Below are 17,680 nucleotides of genomic sequence, written 5' to 3' on the forward strand. Positions count from 1 at the left end.
AGAGATAATATATATAAGCATCTGGATAAACAGGGTCTGATTAGGAACAGTCAACATGGATTTGTGCCTGGAAGGTCATGTTTGACTAATCATCTTGAATTTTTTGAAGAGGTTACTAGGGAAATTGACGAGGGTAAAGCAGTGGATGTTGTCTATATGGACTTTAGTAAGGCCTTTGACAAGGTTCCTCATGGAAGGTTGGTTAAGAAGGTTCAACTGTTGAGTATAAATGCAGGAGTAGCAAGATGGATTCAACAGTGGCTGAATGGGAGACGCCAGAGGGTAATGGTGGATGGCTGTTTGTTGGGTTGGAGGCAGGTGACTAGTGGGGTGCCTCAGGGATCTGTGTTGGGTCCTTTGTTGTTTGTCATGTACATCAATGATCTGGATGAAGGTGTGGTAAATGGATTAGTAAGTATGCAGATGATAACAAGATTGGAGGTGTTGTGGATAATGAAGAGGATTTCCAAAGCCTACAGAGTGATTTAGGCCATTTGGAAGAATGGGCTGAAAGATGGCAGATGGAGTTTAACGCTGATAAATGTGAGGTGCTACACCTTGGCAGGACAAATCAAAATAGGACGCACATGGTAAATGGTAGGGAATTGAAGAATACAGTTGAACAGAGGGATCTGGGAATAACCGTGCATAGTTCCTTGAAGGTGGAATCTCATATAGACAGGGTGGTAAAGAAAGCTTTTGGTATGCTAGCCTTTATAAATCAGAGCATTGAGTATAGAAGCTGGGATGTAATGTTAAAATTGTACAAGGCATTGGTGAGACCAAATCTGGAGTATGGTGTACAATTTTGGTCGCCCAATTATAGGAAGGATGTCAACAAAATAGAGAGAGTACAGAGGAGATTTACTAGAATGTTGCCTGGGTTTCAACAACTAAGTTACAGAGAAAGGTTGAATAAGTTAGGCCTTTATTCTCTGGAGCGCAGAAGGTTAAGGGGGGACTTGATAGAGGTCTTTAAAATGATGAGAGGGATAGACAGAGTTGATGTGGACAAGCTTTTCCCTTTGAGAATAGGGAAGATTCAAACAAGAGGACATGACTTCAGAATTAAGGGACATAAGTTTAGGGGTAACATGAGGGGGAACTTCTTTACTCAGAGAGTGGTAGCGGTGTGGAATGAGCTTCCAGTGGAAGTGGTGGAGGCAGGTTCATTGGTATCATTTAAAAATAAATTGGATAGGCATATGGATGAGAAGGGAATGGAGGGTTATGGTATGAGTGCAGGCAGGTGGGACTAAGGGAAAATAATTGTTCGGCATGAACTTGTAGGGCCGAGATGTCTTGTTTCCGTGCTGTAATTGTTATATGGTTATACCACCTCGTCTCTGAAACATGGTGCTGGAGGTGTTATGGCCTGGGCCTGTATGGCTGCTGAAGGTACTGGCTCACTTATCGTCATTGATGATACAACTGCTGATGGTAGTATCATGATGAATTCTGAAGTGTATAGACACATCCTATCTGCTCAAGTTCAAACAAATGCCTCAAAACATTGAGTGGCGGTTCATTCTACAGCAAGACAATGATCCCAAACATATTGCTTAAGCAACAAAGGAGTTTTTCAAAGCGAAAAAATGGTCAATTCTTGAGTGACCAAGTCAATTGCCCGATCTGAACCAAATTGAGCATGCCTTTTATATGCTGAAGAGAAAACTAAAGGGGACTAGCCCACAAAACAAACATAAATTAAAGATGGCTGCAATGCAGGCCTGGCAGACCATCACCAGAGAAGACAGAGAAGAAAAAACTGGTGATGTTCATGAATCGCAGACGTCAAGCAGTCATTGCATGCAAAGGATATGCAACAAAATACTGAACATGACTACTATCATTTACATGACATTGCTGTCTCCCAAACATTATGGTGTCACGAAATGTGGGGACTATGTATAAACACTGCTGTAATTTCTACATGGTGAAACCAAAATGTATATAAATGGCCTTTATTAAAATCTAACAATGTGTACTTTAACCACATGTGAGTTTTTTTCTGTTACAAATCTCAAATTGTGTATTACAGAGGCAAATAAATAAATGATGGGCCTTTGTCCCAAACATTATGGAGGCCACTGTATATGTAATAAAATGTATTTTGGGGCCAGATATGAATCCAGTTAATAATAGTAATTTTTTCCACAAAAATGAACGTAGCAGCTTGAATGGAGATTAAAAACAGTTTAATTAGCAATTAGTATGCAAAAAAACAGCAGATACTTCCCACTTAATTAACAAACCAGAACAATATATAAATAGTTCATTAAAATGAATGTGTAACTTAAAATGCACAACCACAACTCTTTGGCTCTTCCCTGCTGTTGTAGCCATGTATCAACAGTGCTGTGTTTGTCTGTCAAGCGGATTCCCCTGGGCATCTTTGCAATAGTCCAAATAACAAGCCGAAGAAGATAAGTTAACTAGAGATAAAGCAAAGTAACCTCCATTTGTCCTTTCCAATTCTCCTGTGCTAGGGAATAGGCCAATACATGTTAAAGTATTATCTGTCTCTCCTCTCAAAGAAAGATTTGATCCAATTGAAATCAAATGGGTTTTAAAGCAATCTCATTATGATTCTTTTTTTTTTAAGCGCTACAAAGTAGGAGGATCCAGTGATCAATGCCAAGTTCATTTCTTCAGAGGAGAGCTGCCTTTAATGTGTAGACATAGTGCAAATAAACAAGTGTTTCACCAGAAACATAAACATCGTGAATAAGTTTGCTTTCTGGTATAGAAGGGCACAAAAGGATACATGTGCCAGATAAATGGAGTTAAGGAGGCAAATCAGCCACAATCTCACTGAATGACAAAATAGGTTTAAGGGCCTAAATGTAATACTCTTGTTTGTACAGGCCAATCCTTCACTGCTACAGTTTCAGTCTCAACAATAACTTCCTGTCATTCACCCATTCCCTCTCACTTTTATAAACTGGCTATCTTCCTCCACACTATCAGTCGGTGAAGGGCCTCAATGTGAAATGTGGCCCATTGCTTTGGCTCGACAAATGTGGATTAACCCACTGTGTTCTTCTAGTTTGCCTTTAGTTCTATGTCCCAGTATTTGCAGCCACTTGTATCACCTTCAAATAAGCATTGTTCCACATAAACAGTGAATCATTGTGCATAGCTATGGCCCATGCACGTTCCCAATCTTGTATCTTTGATTGAATGAAGATGATAGTGAAGTTGTTCAACCTAAGAATGATCTTAGCATGCAATAAAGAATGTGGATATATTCAATGAATATGGATATGTTCGGCTAATGTTCATGGACCAAATGAAGGGCCTTCAAATCATTCTGGCCCAGTATAGAGATACAGGGTTTGAATTTATTTTCATTATTTTCAATCTAATCAGCTTGTTTGTCTACTAGAAGCATTTACCAATGGACTAAACACTTAATCGAACTTAACACCAACCAGCAAGTGTACAACTTTACCTTTTGCACCAGTTTTCTCCCAGTTAATTATTTGCAATGAGAATTAAATACCTGCTCCAACTACATTCTATGGTATTTTATTGCTTTCCCTGAAGTTATAATACTTCAACATAAACAGGCACCTCGCCTTTCTATGCAGGGGTTACGTTCCTGAAATGCAGCTTGTAATTCAAAAAGTTGTAAATTAAACATTTACATTCAAACAGGCATAAATTTGAGTGCATTATTTCAAAAAGTAGAGCGGGTAACTTAGGTTTGGTATTAATTAAGCATGATTCAAATGTTTTGATTCAAAAACGCATGAATCAATCATGTGTAAAATGTGAGGTGTCTGTACTTGAATAAGAACTGATAAATATTTATAGGGATAAATGCAGATGAGAAGGATGAACTGGATAATTGTTTCAAAGTGATAAAATGGGAATGTTAGGATGGTACAGTTGCTGCCTTTGAGTGCTTACAGTTCCTGGCTACGGGTGCTTTCTGCATGGAGTTTGTACATTCTCCAAATGACCTGCGTGGGTTTTCTCCGAGAACTACTGTGTTCTCCCATACTCCAAAGACATACAGGTTTGGAGGTTAATTGGCTTGGTATAAATGTAAAAATTGTCCCTGATGTAGGATAATGGTAATGTGCGGGTATCGCTGCTCGGTGCAGACTCGGTAGGCCAAAGGGACTGGTTCCTCGCTGTATCTCTAAACTAAACTATCCTCCATTATTCCATGGTTGCTATTGTGCCAAAGAGCATGGATATCCCCTGGCACAGAAATATGGGGTTCATGGCATCTAAAGTGGCAACAAAAATATGTGATCAAATTGACATTAAATGGAATTGAACTCTCTGAAAGATAACCAAAGTTTTCATTGCCCTTCAAAATATATATTACATGTTGAGAAAGCAAACTCAAATTTGCAGCATCACCTTGGATTACTGGCTTTTGCATTTTATTTTATGACATACTGCAATGAAATGTGATGTGCTTCTTATTTTTTTTAATTCAAATTTCAACTGGTCATCTCAACTTTGTTAAGGTGGGTGTTAATATTTTTTTATTATACTTGTTCTGACCATGCTGATGGAAAACAATTTCCTCAAAAATAAATATGTTGGAAATCTGACTATAAAATTTGGTCTTGAAATTCAATTGTGCATTGCTGCTTACTTCAGATTCCCTGCAAAGGAGAATGCACTTGGAGTGAACAGCAGTAACGATTATTCCTGATTAGCATCATGTTACTCTGGTAGTTCCACCAGGCATTTCTCTGCAGGAGTCCAGCTTGTGCTTATTTAATGATTTATGTGTCAAACATACATCAAGCCAAGTTGTTCCATATGAAATGCAATGGAAATTGGGCTTCGGTGTGCTCCCGACCACTGGGTGAACAAAGGAGGAAGATGGCTGAACTTTATTGCCTTCCATCACAGTGAGGAACGTTGATTCCACTGTGGTGAATGTTTATGTTAAATTTTATTGTGAATGTGTTCTTGTTACTTGTATGGCTGTATGGTAACTCAAATATCAGTGTACCTTAATTGGTGCATGTGACTATAAATATGAACTTTAACTTGATGAGCAACTGCTTGTTGTTGGCTGCTCCAGAAACTGCTTGGCATGGTGGGACCTGGTCAGAGTACTGCTGGCCTTAATCTGCTATATCAATTAGACAGGACCAATAAACTCTTTGAAGGTTAGGTCACCAGAAAACATTGAAGGGATTGTTATTTAGATGCAAAATGTATTAAGAATATACACATATCATTTTTAAGATTTCAAGTAGTGCTATAATATGAGTATTTGTGTGTACATACAGTATGTGTGCACATATGTCTGTGTTTGTGTGTGTGTACATATGTGTTTTTTCATTTATTATATTGTTTACAGAGCAGAATGTTTACATATACTGTTGTACTGCTGCAAATAAAAATGTCATTGTTCTGTCTCGGACATATGACAATAAAAACACCCATGTTCAACTATTACCAGAAGGGTGTTGACCCGAAACGTCACCCATTCCTTCTCTCCAGAGATGCTGCCTGTCCTGCTGAGTTATTCCAGCATTTTGTGTTGACCTTCAACTATTACCTGCCATGCAATGACCTGGCCCTCCTCTCTTCCAAGCGTTCTTCCCCTAAATCCCCCGATAATCGGTTTGAAGAAGGGTCCCAACCCAAAAGATCACCTATCCACGTTCTCCAGAGGTGCTGCATGACCCACTGTTACTCCAGCACTTTATGTCTTTTTTTATAACAAGAAATATATTTATATATTATAACAATAAATTATATCTATCTATCTATCTATCTATCTATATTTGATAGAACCTTCAGTTTTCAGAACCTCCCACAGATACTTAGAAATTAAAATAACAATGTAGTTTTTGAGCTACCCTTCAGCATCAAACGTCAACCAGACTAGTAGTCTGTAACACCAGAGCATTCTCACTTTGTTGGACTCTCATCTTATGCATCTTGCTTGTGAAAGTTACTTCACTTCTGGCAAAACAACACAATTAGTACAAAACATCCAAGCCAAACAGGAGTCCCACTTCTAACACTGCCAATTAGAATTCACATACATATGGCCACAAGCATTTTCAAATCTAATTAAAAGCTGCCACTTAAAAGAATCCCAGTGGCATTTGCAACACGAAAAGATCAACCGCTGTAGATTAACATCTGTATACATGGAGGCTCAAGCTAAACACACAGTCCTCATTCAGTTGACTCCCTACTTTACTGGCATCTTGCCATTTCTTTATTTTTTTAATTCCACCGAAGCAGCCTGCTGGGTTTTGCAGAAGGTTATAGATCTTTAGCAATTAGGCACAGCAAGCTCCACATTGAATCATCCAGAGTTGTGAGCACAGTGGTGGTGTTTGTAGCCTCCTGCACCATAACAAAGAACGAACAGACGTTAAGCTGATATAATTTATCAGAGAAATTTGTTATTAACTATTCTCAAACCTCTGGAACATTGTTGTGCAACTGAGGATCTGATGTCTACAGCCAAAGTATGTATGGGAAATATATTATTATATTATTCCATGGTTCCCATTAAGCCAGAGATATATATCACTCCAGTTAACCAATCCACCTTGGACTTTAGCCAGGATATGTTTCACAAATAATAATCTTCTCTTTGACAAGACCAATTAAATCATCTCACCATACTATACAATTAAAAGCTTAAACTACAAGTGAGTTTTATTTCAAGAGTTAAATATATGCCACAGCAAAACAAAGCATTTAATCAGTAAAAATTATGTACTATTGAACAGTGCCATGGGAAATGATAACTAAGGTTATACATAGGGTTTTAAACTAGCTAATCAATTGAGAAATGATGAGGTGATCAAAAGTATATGGATTTAAAAAGTTAAGACCAAAGTGAAAAGCAGCAATTTGGGTGATAATAAACAGTAATAGGAAGAGAGATGGGTTTAAACATAAATAATGTAGGAAGAAAAAAGTCAAATTAGAGCAAGACCGCGAAATTAAAACAAAGGCATTTTTATACCATTTAAAATCTTTTGATATCAGGACTGGATGTTCATTCAGGGTTATCTTCAGGAATGGGATTGATAGATATTTGAATCACCAAAGTATAAAGTAATATCGAAGAAAGGAAAGTGTGAATAATATGATCAGGCATATTCTTATGTGATAGTGTAACAGGCTCAAGGTGTTGTATGGTAACTCCTGTTTCTGTGTCTTAAGTTCTTGACACAACTGTGAGACAATCCATAAGAGTTTTAAAGATTTCTTCTCCACAGCATATTTCTTGCAAAGACATCTTTCATGTTTGTACATTCAAAAACAAATCCTCTCTTCTGTTCCCACAGAGCCTAGCATTAGCCAGGAGCAACCAAAAATTTAATTGTGAAGAAATAGTCAATAGTTTTTACAGCACAGGTCGTGATGAGGCAAGTTCTGAGCTTTGAACATTCAATAACGTATTTAACTTTGATTTCCCACTATAGATATAATACCACATTAACAAATAAGTTTAGCACTATGGAGAAACAAGGACCTGCAGATAGGAGCAGAATTAGGCCATTCAACCCATCGTCTACTCTGTCATTCAATCATGGCTGATCTATCTCTCCATCTCAATCCCATTTTTGTGACTTCTCCCCATAACCCCTGACGCGGCTGTGAACATAATAGGGTGGAGGAGATGTTCTGGTGGAAGCAGTAACTAGTCTGCGGCAGGGGTAGGTAATGATTAGGGGTTGTGCTCAGGAAGGCTATTTTAGTGAAACCTGCGTCTTGTGAAGGCGTGAACCTCTGTGGAAGGCCTTGCTATATGTGGGTCATGTGTGCTTTATTGAACATCATGTAAAAATGGGTCCAGATATGCCCTGCGTGCCTTTGGATCTCACAGTACATTTGAGCATGGCCTAGTATTTTAACAAATTACACAAGTAATTGTTTCAGTGACAAATCCAATCATGTACCACACACAAATGCATTATGCAACAGAATTTCTAGGCCTTTAAGTCCTATCTCTATCAGAGTTTTACCTTGAAGCAGTAACCTTTTGCTTTGTGGATTTAACATGGGATTTGATGTGTCGGAGATGTGGCTTGGCTAAGGATGACGATACATTGTCTATTCCAGTTTTTGCATATTGTCCTTTGCCAATCTATGTGAGCTTTACCCACACTGGATGGACCATTTCTGAGAATGTGAGTAGGATTGTAAACAAAATTTCATTTTGAAATTCTGCGGATAATGCATAATCTGATGCCGGGTGGTAGTCAGGTTGAATGAGATGAATTTTAACAATGACTGGTTCTTATTGAAAAATTATCTTATTTATCACAAAACATTTCAAATGCAGGCAGCAATAGATTTGAGGGACCATGGAGCTGCATATGCTGGTTTACAACAACAAAAGACACAAAGTGTCGATGTAACTCAGCGGGTCAGGCAGGATGTCTGGAGAAAATGGATAGTTGATGTTTCGGGTTGGAACCCTTCACAATAGATTTGTGATATCCTCTCTTGAGTCTTGGAGTGCTGATTAGATAATGGGATCCTTAAAGTCACTCGAGTGGCCTGTTCAAGAAGACGTCTTCATTTCCAGGCTTAGATTCAGCTGGTGGATGGCTTGTTCACCACAATCCTTGGAACATGTCCCATTGTTAACAGTGTTTGATGTTCGTGAGACTGGGTCCCCTCATTGCCTTGGGAACTGAAGTGACTTAATGTTTGCACATTTCTGTGTGATGTGAATAGAGTAAGTATAGACCAAAGGTAACACAATGCATGTTCGTGAATAAAGACATCAATTGAATGTCCTTGACGTTAAACCTTTTATTTAAATAGTGGCATATAAGATGGAAATATGAATAGGCTGCATGTTTCGAGTTCAAAATGAGATTTCTGTTGTTACTGTTCCCAAACAGGCAGACTGTTAGAAGAATAGAAGAAACAGCTGTGAAGAATTGGAGGAAGATAAGAACTCGGAAATGGAATAAAACAAAAATCAAACATACACAAATAGATAGGAGAGAGATTTTTCACTGTCTCTTTACACTGATTTCCAAAGCAAGTTTAGTCTCAGAATATGTTTCCCAGATCATTATCACTCTCCAGTAGTTTCTGGAAGTCTCCATTCTACCTGACTATTCAATCAGTGCTAACCATAATCCTCTCCACCACAGATGTACATCAGTTTCATTTACAAGCAGGGATCCCTGGATACAAGCAGGAGAGACAGCACTTACTCTTGTGAGCAATAGCAACTGAAATGCTCATGATAGCATTTTGGATGAGACCAACAATTTCATTACACGGCAGGAACCTGGAACCTTTCTGGTCATCTGAGTCCTGGTGGAGCTGTCATCAGCAGCATTATCAAGTAGCACCCATTAACAACCTGTTCACTGATGCCAAGTTTGGGTTTTGCCAGGACTCTTTTGGCACTAAATTTGCTTGTGAACCTTGGTACGAATATGCACAAAACAGTTAACGAGACAAAAGAAAGATAAAAGTTGAAAATAATATTAAGGAATCTCCAAAGATCAAAAGCGAGTGGATGAAGTGAATGAGAATATGAAAGAAAAGCAAAGAAAATAATTAATGAAGAAGAATAAATCAGTGGTGCTGCTGAGAAAGCTGCTGTCTCACAGCGCCAGAAACCAATGTTTGGTCTGTGTAGAGTTTGTGTGTTCTCCCTGTGACCACATGGATTTACTTTGGGTGTTGCGGTTTTCTTTCATGTCCCAAAGACATGCGAGTTTGTAGGTAATTGGCCATTGGAAATTGCTCTGAATGTGTATGAAGTGGGTGAACTAGTGTGAACAGTGGTTTGTGCCGACTCGGTGGGCCGAAGAGCCTATATCCAAGCTAAATCTCTAAACTAAACTAAAATTGCAGTGGGATTTTGATTAGCTGGGTAAATGGGCCAAGGAATGACAAATTGAATTCAATTCTGCTAAGTGCAAAGTGTTTCATTTGAGAAGTAAAACCAGGTAGGACAGCAGGAATTTCTTAGAGAATGATAGGGCCCAAGCGAGTATTAAAGAACAAAGGGGCCAAAGAGTAAAAGTGCATGGTTCCATGAAAGTTACCTCACGGGTGGGTAGGGTGGTGACGATGGATTCTGGCATGCTGGCCTTCTTTAGTAAGGGCAACGTAGGGTGGGAGGTTGGGACATTATGTTGCAGTTGTACAAGATAGTGGTGAGGCTGCACTTGGAATATTGCTTTCAGTTTTGCTCATCCTGCTATAGGAAAGATGCCATTAAGCTGGAAAGAGTGCAGAAAATCACGAGGGGCATAGACGGAATGCACTCTGTTACCCAGGGTTGAGGTTTCAAGCAATATTCCATAGGTTTAATATGAGGATGGAAAGATTTAACAGGAACCTAAAGTGCACTTTTCCCACACATAGGGTGGTACATATGGAAAGGGCTGCCAGAGGAAGTGGTTGAGCTAGGTACAATAACAACATTTAAGGAACGTTTGGGTATTACATGGATAGGAAAAGCTAGAATGATATGGTTCAAATGTGGGCAAATGCGAATATCATGGTAGGCGTCCTTGTCGGCATGGACAAGTTAGGCTGATGGGCCTATTTCCATGCTATGACATGCCAATGAATATGAACAGGTACATGGATGGGACAGCTTTATGGATATGGGCCAAGGCACAGGCAGGTGGGACTAGTGTAGATGGGACATGATGGCCCGGTGTGGGCAAGTTGTGCCGATGGGACTGCTTCTACGCAGTAAGACACTATGACTATGCTGCCAATAAAAGGAATATGAGTGCAACACATGCACAAGACGACTGCCCAAAAAGATTAATAAAGGATATAAAAAAGGATATATATACTCTTTTCCAACTGGAGTGAGATTCTACAGCTTCACTGGTTCTCTTTATGGACCAAGAAGGTTGAATGTCAAGAGAGAACCATAAATCTGGTAATTAACAATATTTAATTACTTTCTGTAAATGGCGGCAGCTGGGAATCATTCTCAATAATGTCATGAATGTGGCCATTTCACAATTCCATTAAGTTCAATGGAAAGCTTCATGAGTTATTAATTTTAGTTGATAGCTAGATTTTGCAGTTCAACATAAACCTGAAGATATCAATGCTCCCCATTATTGCAAAAATAAATCAGACAGCACCTTCCCATGATTACGCACGGGCAGTTAAGCACAAACATCAGAAAGTTGATGTCTAAGTTGTCATGGTTTTTTCGGAGGCTTGGCAATAAAAGAGAGGATAATTTGGAACAATGTAAACTTGGGTACTTGCATTAGAAAATTGAAGGATCCCTTCATTAGCTCTCAGTGAATTCTTGAATGAGCAGTGTGTTTGATTCATTGAAAGAACCTGTCTGACAAATTTAGTTTTTCCTCGGCTTGTCACTTTAATACTCCATTTCACTCCTTAACATCGGCCTTTGGGCTTCTGCACTGTTCCAATGAAGCAAAATGTAATCATAGAAACATAGTCTCATTTTCCAGAATCATAGAGTAATAGAGTGTGGAAATAGCTCCTTCGGCCCAATTTGCCCACGCCAACCAACATGCCCCATCTACACTAGTCCTACCTCTCTGCGTTTGGCCCAAATCCCTCTAAACCCATCCTATCCATGTACCTTTCTAAATCTTTCTTAAATGTTGTGATAGTACCTGCCTCAACTATCTCCTCTGGCAGCTCAATCCAAACACCCACCACCACCCTTTGTGTAAAAGAGTTAATCGTCAGGTAAATCTTTTCCCCCTCACCTTAAACCTATGTTCTCGATTCCCCTACTCTGGGCAAAAGACTATGTGTGTTTACCCAATCTATTCCTCTCATAACTTATCATACTATATTTTCTATTTCAACACATTATAAACTCACACACTGAACTCCATCATTTCCGATAATCAGTTCCCAACATATACAGTGCATTTTGAAAGTATTCGGACCCCTTCACTTTTTCCACATTTTGTTAATTACAGCTTATTCTAAAATAGATTAAATTCATTTTTTGTATCATCAATCTACACGCAATACCTCATAATAAAAAAGGAAAAACAGGTGTTTAGAAATCTTTGCAAATTAATTAAAAAGAAATAACTAAAATATCACATTTACATAAGTATTCAGACTCTTTGCTATGACACTCAAAATTGAGCTTCGGTTCATCCTGTTTCCATTGATTATCCTCAAGATGTTTCTACAACTTGAATTAAATTAAATTGATGGTACATGATTTGGAAAGGCACACATCTGTCTATATAAGATCCCACAGTGCATGTCAGAGCAAAAACCAAGCCATGAAGACGAAGGAATCGTCCGTAGACCTCTGAGACAGGATTGTGTCGAGACACAGTTCTGGGGAAGGGTATAAAACAATTTCTGCAGCATTGCAGATCCCAAAGAGGACAGTGGCCTCCATCATTCTTAAATAGAGGCTTTGAAACCACCAGGACTCTTCATAGAGCTGGCCGCCCAGTCAAACTGTGCAATCGGGGGAGAAGGGCTGTGGTCAGGGAGGTGACCAAGAACCCGATGGTCACTTTGACAGAGCTCCAGAGTTCCACTATGGAGATGGGAGAAACTTCCAGAAGGACAACTATATCTGCAGCACTGCACCAATCAGGCCTTTATGGTAGAGTGGCCATACGGAAGCCACTCCTCAGTAAAAGGCACATTACAGCCCGCTTGGAGTTTGCCAAAAGGCACGTAAGCAAGAATCTCTGGTCTGAAGAAACCAAGATTGAACTCTTTGGCCTGAACGCCAAGTGTCACGTCTGGAGGAAACTAGGCACCGCTCATCACCCGGCCAATACCATTCCTACAGTGAAGCATGGTGATGGCAGCTTCATGCTGTGGGGATGTTTTTCAGCGGCAGGAACTGGGAGACTAGTCAGGATAGAGGGAAAGATGAACAGAGCAAAGTCAGAGAGATCCTTGATAAAACCTGCTCCAGAGCGTTCAGAACCTCAGACTGGGGCAGAGGTTCACCAAGCAACAGGACAATGACCCGAAGCACACAGCCAAGACAACACAAAAGTGGCTTTGTGACAAGTCTGTGAATGTCCTTGAGTAGCCCAGCCAGAGCCCGGACTTGAACCCGATCGAATATCTCTGGTGGGACCTGAAAATAGCTGTGCATCGACGCTCCCCATTCAACCTGACAGAGCTTTAGAGGATCTGCAGAGGAGAAATTACCCAAATACAGGTGTACCAAGCTTGTAGTGTCATACCCAAGAAGACTTGAGGCTGTAATCGCTGCCAAAGGTGCCTCAACGAAGTACTGAGTAAAGGGTCTGAACACTTATGTAAATGTGATATTTCAGTTATTTATTTTTTTATTACTTTGCAAAAATTTCTAAACACCTGTTTTTGCTTTTTTATTATGTGGTATTGTATATAGATTGATGATTAAAAATAAGATGAATTTAATCCATTTTAGAATAAGGCTGTAATGTAACAAAATGTGGAAAAGTGAAGGGGTCTGAATATTTTCTGAATGCACTGTATACACACATTTCATCTTCTCCTCTTTACACCTCCACCAGCTGTAACTTTGTTCACAATACTTTTTTTAGACAGCACCTCTACAATTCGTGTCATTCAATCCTTCCTAGTCCTGACTCTATCTGTTCACTCCAGCCTCCCCTGGTTCCCTGCAACTCAACACTTCTTTTAATTCTAACTTCTCAACGGTTTCTGAAAAGGTTTTCGACCAGAAATGCTCACAGTTTTTCTCCCCATACTTGCCGCCTGATCTGCTGATGTTGTTTGCATTTTATATGTTTATCTCCTGAGCAAGTTCTTGGATGGTAACCAATATTGTGGAATGAGAATCGGAGAGATGCACAGCAGGGAAACAGTTCTTAAATCCATTAAATCATTTTCAAGTATCCATTTATATCCATCCAGCTTTATTCTACCCACATTCCCATCAGCTTCCCTTTGATTCTACCACTCAGCTCTGCACTAAAGCAATTTACAATGGTCAGTTAAATTACCAACCTGCACATCTTCGAGATTTGTCAGGAAACCAGAGAATCGGAATTCATTTGGTTACAGGGAGTATGTGCTCACTCCACACAGAAAGCACTGTTATTCAGGATGAACCCAGGTCACTGGGACTACAAGGCAGCTGGTCTACTGACTGTGTCACTGCAGTAATTGTGTGGCTATTTTACAATTAATGGCTTCTGCTCGGCTTCTCAGTGAAGGGTAAATCTATGTTTTAAGAATAAGTTTAAGTTTTATTTTTAGGTATTTAAAATTAATGACAAAAACAAAAGGTTTTAACTCTCAACTTTTGTTCTCTTAACTTTGAACTGGCTAAGGCACATATGGCAATCGTGTATGAACAATTGGTATTGGTTTATTATTGTCTGGTGTATTGAGACACAGTGAGAAACTTTGTTTGCATGCTGTTTAGGTAAATCACACCATACATAAGTACAATTAAACCATGCATTGGCACACACTGTGGCAAAACGGTAGAGTTGATGCCCTACAGCGCTTACAGCGCCAGAGACCCGGGTTCAATCCTGGCTATGGGTGCTGTCTGTACGGAGTTTGTACATTCTCCCCCTAACCTGCATGGGTTTTCTCTGAGAACGTGGGTTTCCTCCCACACTCCAAAGATGTACAGGTTTCTGGGTTAAAATGGATCATTCAACATTCACCAGCTTAATTAGTAAACTGGCAACCAACAGAAAATATAATATTGTATAATATGAACAGAAAATATTATATTATATAATATTAACAAAAAAATGTATCATTCAACATTCAACAGGCAAACTGGTCAATTTCAACATTCAATTGGCAAACTGGTCATCAACAGAAAGTATTACTTTGAAAACATATACATTTCCAAATCAAACTTAATTATTTAATCATTTGTAACTCTGTTGGTGCCAAAATGTGGCGACATGTGTGTACTGCATTGGTGTGGTCTGCTATATGATTTTACCGGGGTTGCATGCAAAACAAAGCATTTCACTGTACCTAGGTATAAGGAATCTGTGAACCTTTATGGGGCTTTTTCACGGGGCGACTTGACGCAAGAGTTAACCAGAGTTTAACATCGTGGGAACCTCGTGCGATAACAGTACGGCATTCGTGGACCACCGTGGACCACCGTGGCGCTAACGGCAGGTAATCGTGTAACTTGGTGACTCGGGAGAAAATTCAAGCAAGTTTGAATTTCTCCAAGAGTGACTTGTACACTTGTGGTTGAGTATTGCAACATTATATGAACATAGTGGCCAGTGCGATATCCGTGCGATATCCGTAATAACTCTTGCGGTTACCGTGGGAACTCCTGCGAACGGTGAACCCGGAAGCTGGACAGAGGGGACAGAAGGTGAGTAAAAATTGTCTTCTGTGGGATTGAATTTAAAAAATAAAGATTTGCATCCGCACATGGACATCAACTTATTCATGAGTTATGTTAATGAGATTCAAGAATCTTTAAAAGGGACTTTACTGAAAGGTCCCGCATTTTTAGGGTCCGTGAGAAATTTTTCACATGTACTTCTTTGAGAGATACAGCTCGGAGTCCTCGCCAACTAGCGATCAATGCCTTTCCGAAGCAGGGACCGGAACGCTACCAATCAATGTTCTCCAGAGACCCGAGTAAGGAGTGAACTGCACATGCTGGTTTAAATCGAAGACAGACACAAAAAACTGGAGTAACTCAGCGAGTCAAGCAGCATCTCTGGAGAAAAATAGGTGATGTTTCGGGACGAGACACATCTTCAGACTCAATTCTGATTAGGATGTCTGAAGAAGGGTTCCGATTCGAATCCCCCCCCCCCCCCCCCAACTCCCACCCACACACACAAATGCTGGAGAAACTCAGCGGGTGCAGCAGCATCTATGGAACGAAGGAAATAGGCAACGTTTCGGCCCGAAAAGTTGCCTATTTCTTGTGCATGTGTCGGAAGGAACAGCAGATGCCGGTTTAAAGAGAATGCTGGAGTAACTCGACGGCAGGCAGCATCTCTGGGGAGAAGGAATGGGTGACATTTCGGGTCGAGACCCTTCTGATATGCTGCCTGTCCCGCTGAGCTACATGTTGTGTCTATCTTCGTTTTAATCCAGCATCTGCAGTTCCTTCCTGGCCGAACCCGATTGAAAGATGAGAGGCTGGGCGATAGAGCACTGGGTGTGACAAGGATCAGGCTTCAGTAAGCAAAGTAAAGAGAGGTGGCAACGTTATGGAAATGAAGCGGGTAATCCGAGTGATGGCGAGACGGTATCCTCTAATGTGTCGGGAAGAACTGTAGATGTTGGTTTGCGCCGATGATAGACACAGTAATACTGGAGCCAGACATAAAATACTGGACGGGCAGCATCTGGATAAAAGGAATGGGTGACGTTTCGGGACGAGACTCTGAAGAAGGGTCTTGAACCGAAACGTCACACATTCCTTCTCTCCAGAGATGCTGCCCGTCCCGCTGTGTTACTCCAGCATTTCGTGTCTATCTTCCGTATGCTCTGTGATGGTCATCTCGGAGTCAAGTGGCAACTCTGGTCTGTAGACACGAGGAACTGCAGATGCAGGAATCACGAGCAAAACACAGAGCGTTGGACGAGCCTGACCCTTTGAGTTCCTCCATCACTTTGTGTTGACGTCAGGTCTGGACATTGCTTGACTCAGTCTCAGGCGCCGGCTAACTAGGAAGGTCGAGTCAAAGTCCAGCACTAACACTCAAGAAATAACGTTTGCGGCCTGATGTTCCCAATATTTAATTGAAATCATCAATAAAGTAAATAAATAGATACCGGTCTAATCAGTATCTACGGGATTGGACAGGCTAGATGCAGGAAGAATGTTCCCGATGTTGGGGGAGTCCAGAACCAGGGTCCCAGTTTTACAGTCTTCATTTACTGGCGGCGGGTGTCTGTCACTGAAACAGGCAGGTGAGATTTCACATCCACCTTGTGTGTGCCTCTCTCTCTCTCTCCCTCCCTCCCTCTTACACAGGCTGAGAGACTCTGCCTCTGTGAGTGTACGTCTCTTTCTCCCCCTCTCCCACACACAGTAAGACCGAGGTACTGTGCTCAGTCCGTCTGTGTCTCCCACATACACAGTAAAACATGTCTCCAAATTAGCCAATTCAACCAAGGGAGGATATTTATAGTGTGTGAAAAAAAAGTGACATCATTTGTGCCACGTGATGATTTAACAACACTTCACGATGTTCATTCAAGATTTAACGGGAAAGCTCGGGAGACGGACAAGTCACTCGCACAAATAACAGAAATGCCGAGTACCGTGGGAACTCTTTATCTACCCCCCGTTATATCGTGTGATATCGTGCTAGACCACGACCACTTCACTCTGGTTACATCTTGCGTCAAGTCGCCCCGTGAAAAAGCCGCATTAATCTCTATAAACAAGGTGAATTAAAAAGACACAAAAAATTGGAGGAACTCAGCGGGTCAGACAGGATCTCTGGAGAAAAGGATTAGGTGACGTTTTGAGTCGAGACCCTTCTTCACACCCGAAATGTCACCTGTTCCTTTTCTCCAGAGAAGCTATCTGACCCACTGAGTTCCTCCAACTTTTTGTGTCTATGTTCGGTTTAAACCAGCATCTGCAGTTCCAAACAGGATGAATTATACTGATTTAGATACTTGATCCCAATACCTGTCATCGGGAGTGCTCAGCCAAACTTCCAAGGGAAAATGTATTCAGTGCATTAGTTAGTTTCCTTGCATGATTATGCTGAGCCAA

General features: G+C 40.5%; 1 protein-coding gene across 6 annotated transcripts in view; it reads right to left on the reverse strand.

Annotated features, from left to right (window-relative positions):
• The window catches only part of cntn3 (contactin 3), a 1,582,783-nt gene that overhangs the window by 365,806 nt on the left and 1,199,297 nt on the right, over positions 1–17,680 (reverse strand). The gene's annotated exons all lie outside the window — the stretch shown is intronic.

The sequence above is a fragment of the Amblyraja radiata genome, chromosome 18, assembly GCF_010909765.2.
Source record: "Amblyraja radiata isolate CabotCenter1 chromosome 18, sAmbRad1.1.pri, whole genome shotgun sequence".
NCBI lineage: Eukaryota > Metazoa > Chordata > Chondrichthyes > Rajiformes > Rajidae > Amblyraja > Amblyraja radiata.